This window comes from Corylus avellana, chromosome ca1 (assembly GCF_901000735.1).
Source record: "Corylus avellana chromosome ca1, CavTom2PMs-1.0".
NCBI classification, from domain to species: Eukaryota; Viridiplantae; Streptophyta; class Magnoliopsida; order Fagales; family Betulaceae; genus Corylus; species Corylus avellana.
The window spans coordinates 36,004,963-36,009,686 of NC_081541.1; positions in this window are offsets into that span (position 1 = coordinate 36,004,963).

Consider the following 4,724-nt stretch of genomic DNA (forward strand, 5'->3'; position numbering starts at 1 on the left):
AATAATGAGTTATCAACGACGACGTCTTTTATTGTCATTGACAACGTATTATAAATGACTACACAAGAGTCATTGCTAATAACTGTAGTTATGTTATTTGGGCCAATCTCTTAACATTATTAGTGACGATACTAAGATTGTTGCTGGTAATTTTTTTTGAAGGGACATTTGTGTTGACTCATCATCCCTATATGTTATTAGCAACAACTTTTGGTCATAGCTAGAAGCTGGATTTCGGGTAGTGAGATACACCTAACAAGAAAAAGAAAATAATCTATAAAATCATGAAAACTAGAAAAAATGACTTTTAGCACATGTATATTTATGGCAGGAAATATCTAATAATCTCCTACCAAAGGCTGTCTTAGATCATCAAAATGGTGACTTTTATGCTAGGAAATGTTTGAACTTTAATGATTTAAACACTTATAAGCTTTATTTTGTTTTAGGGGCTACCGTAATGGTTTAAGACTTCAACTCTATTTCTTGTGCTGATGAGACAGAACATAGCCCTACATGTGGTGCTTTATTGGATTGTGGAAAATATATTTCTTTGCCTTTCTTCTTTTTTCCCAATGGCGCTCCTCACTCCCAAGGTTCCCACAACACCTATCCTGACAAATGCCATGGCTCATGCTTCCCCTTTCAGAATCCCGTCTACAATCCCACCGCTCCTGCTACGACATCTCTACTAACAAGACCTACCATCTAGAGCTCCTAGAAGCTTGTTCCCCCGAGCTTCGCATTGACTCCAACGGCTGGCTTGTTGAAGAAGGCTCGTCATCTTCGACAAGTCCTCTGCCATCTTTCTCCTCAATCCTATCACCCGAGTCAAGTTCCATCTCCCTCCGCTCTCCTCCTTCCCCAACATCGAGAGTGTCGACTACTCCAAAGTTGGTAAGGAGTATGCTATCCGACGATGGTTCGGCAAGATCTACTAACTGAGTTTGAGCGAAATGCGCGACTTCTTTATCAAGAAAATTGTTTTGTCGTCTCCTTTAGCCAACAAGATAACTTCATGGTGGTGGCGATTATCAATATGACCGGCGGGTTGGCTTACTGTAAGAACGGCCATCGATCTTTGACTTTCATGGGCCATTTGGGGCTTTCCTTCTGCGACGTTACATATTATAAAGACATATTCTATGCTGTGGATCAGTGCGGATCAATGGCAGCTTGCGATGTAACCAGCGAATCACTGAGTATTTTGGTAATTATAATAACTTTCTCCGAGCAGCTAAAATACTTTCAACACATGGTATATTTGGTGATTTCAGGGGACAAGTTGTTACTGGTCGTACGCCAAGTGGATTGCGATAATCCCCGGGTGCTTTTGTGGCCTTCTTTAGAAAATTGTTCTTAGAGGTGTACTGGATGAATTGGAGCCGACTACAGTGGGGTAGATCCACAGCATAGAATTTGTCCTTATAATATGTAACGTCGCAGAAGGAAAGCCCTAAATGGCCCATGAAAGTCCAAGATCGATGGCTGTTGTAAGCCAACCCGCCGGTCATATTGATAATTGCCACCGCCATGAAGTTATTCTGAAAGAGATGACATAACGATTTTCTTGATAAAGAAGTCGCGCATTTCGCTCAAACTCAGCTCGTAGATCTTGTCTGACTGTCGTCGGATAGCGTACTCCTTACCAACTTTGGAATAGTCGATTGGGGAAGGAGGAGAGCGGAGGGAGATGGAACTTCACTCGGGAGGAGTTGTCGAAGATGACGAGCCAGCCATTGGAGGAGTCAATGCAAAGCTCGGGGGAACAATCTTCTGGGAGCTCTAGATGGTAGGTCTTGTCGGTAGAGAGGTCGTAGCAGGAGCGGTGGGATTATTGTAGACGGGATTCTGAGAGGGGAGGCATGATCCATGGCATTTGACGGGGGAGGTGTTGTGTAAACAGCCTAATAGTTGTCTTATAATTAAGAATTTTTTTTTACAAGTATTGATTTAAGGAAAAATTTTCACTAAGACATCATTAAATTACATAACAGTCTTTGTATCACCACCAATGGACCAGTCCAACAGCTGTGATGGCAATCATCTCTCTCTCAAATGGCTAAAAATATAGTGCAAGATAATGCAGTAATTAATTATTTACATTTTTAAACTTGGGGTAGGAGAATATATTCTTCAGTGAGGTTTCAGATCAAATTAGGAGTCTCTCTAATGATATAGATATTGCTTTCCATTGTCAAGGATGCACGCATTACTTCAAAAATCAAAACTAAAACATTCTTTTGAATTCTCAATTGAATTAAAGCTCGTGCCTTAAGAGCAAGTTATATAGTAAAAGCGATTAAAGCATGTGATTGGAACAAACAGAAAGAGAGATTAGGCTGTTAATATATATTATGCTCAAGCATTTTTAAATATCTTCTACTTAAGCTGCAGCTATATTGTTCTCTTCCCTTTTCTTTTCTTTTTTTTTTTTTTTCAGCCCCTTATTATTTAAAAAAGCTATCTTTCTTGCAGCTTGGGGCTTTATTAATTTATTGTTTCTTTTCATTTAAATCATTTATCCTTCTTCTTTTCCTTATTTTTCTTCCTACTTGCTAGAGCCAATATGATTTATTAGTCGTTTTTTGTTTTTTTTTGGCAAAATGTTATTATTGGAACAATCCCAATCACGTTAGGGAGTAGTTGTTGTGCCTTATAGAGAAAATATGAGGCTGAACATCTACACAAATTGTTGTGCCTTATATAGAAAGTATGTTAAACAGACTGACGCAGACAATAAGTCTCTGTTTTTTTAAAATTAAAAGTGGACATAATTTCTATCTTGCCCATTCAGAACATCTACACAAATATACTCAAATTGGTTTTCTATTTTTTATAAGGGCATATTTGTTTTTTAATATACTTAGATACTCCCATACACATGGCTAACCGTGTCTCATTGCAGTTTTCTATTTTTTATAAGGGCATATTTGTTTTTTAATATACTTAGATACTCCCATACACATGGCTAACCGTGTCTCATTGCAGCATGGTCAAATATTCCTGTTCGCAAAACAGTGCCATGAAAGTTGGGGAACGTGCAAGTTCAGCCTGTTCAAATAGTAACTTGTTTCTTGCCTCTGCTTTTGTGCTCCTAGGATCCTTTTGCTGTGTCATGGTAGATTCCAATGTCTTAAATGTATGTACAGAAATTTTAAAGATGTGTGTACTAAAACTTATTTTCTATACAAACAGATGTTGATACTTCTTTTTGCCTATTTCTATGTAGTTTTAGAACTTCGATTCTTGTAAGTGTTGTGTTTCTGAGTATTTGTTGATTGAAAAGTTTTAGTTGTTCTCTATCAGTGACTACCCATCCCAAAATAAATGTCAATTGGCAATTATATAAATAAAATTTAAGAGTTAAAAAAAAAAAAAAAAAAATCAAAGTTATCAACTACTACATGGTCAATAAGTGACATTTGAAAGAGTGGTTAAGGAGTATTGAAACATAAAGCTTTGTTTGGTAATGTTCTCTCATACTACTCCCAATGGCTTCAATTGAACTCTCTGTTTTTTAGGGGGAGGGGGATACAAAGTGCACAAGATGAGATGCATAGGTGGCAGAATAAATATGTGATTAGTTGAATTACTAGTAGGAATATATCTCACTTAGTTTGGGGCAGCTGAGTTTTGTTAATATCATTTCATTATTAGCTCTAATTGTTTAAGAGTTAAACTCATTCTCTTTTTAATTAGAAAAAGAAAAAAAAAAAAAAAAAAAACTCATTATTAGCTCTATTTGCTGAAGTGTAAATCTTTTATGGTGGGGTTGCTATTGATGTTTACATGGTGTCGGTGGAATTAATGCTTTTTATGGTGGAGTTGGTTTTACATGGTGTCGGTGGAATTAATGCTTTTTATGGTGGAGTTGGTTTTACATGCTTTTTATTTTATTTTCTTTTAAATTTTGTTGGGGGTGGGGAATGGGTTTGGGTTGGTGGGGGTGCTCTTTACAAATAAGAATTATTTGCTTTATTATTATTATTATTTTTTATTTTCATTTACTTTTTGCAGTAACAAGGTGTTGAAACCATGATTGAGCATCTACTTAGAGGCGAGCTCTTCAATTTGATTTGCAGGATGAGCCTTAATGGCACTGCGGGTCTTTTCTAATCCTGATTATGAAACTGATTTATGTTTAAAATACATGTAATTATATATGTATTTTATTTATTTATTCTTGTATATTTTGAATAGAGTATGTGATTGCCCATGCCTTTCCAAATGTTTTACTTACATTTATCTTTAAGGGTGCAATTTAAGCATATGATATAGAATTACAAGTTAGTTCCGTTTCATTTTCTTTAAGGGTTTAAGAGTTAATAAATTCATTCCCTTTTTCCAGTGCATACCCAATGGCCAACAAAAGTAGTACAGAGAGGCATTGATGAACTTTAATGGATAGTGTAAATCTTTTTCTTTGTTTCTTTGTCTTTCTTTTTGTTCCGTTGGTAGAGAGAGAGAGCTTTGGATTCCGTTGGTTCCTGAATGTGGCGAATTATATAAAAGAAAAAAAAGGCTGAGGGAGAAGACTTGTAAACAAGTCTTTGTATATATTTTTTTTGGATGAATAAAGTCTTTGTATATCCAACGGTTGTGATGAGAATGATGTGAATTATAGCGTATTGGGTCCAAGTAATAATGATAGAAGAAAAGCATGCACATGGGAAGCCCCCACAAACGTCCAGCTTCTTCTTAGCAGTTTCCACTTCTTTGCA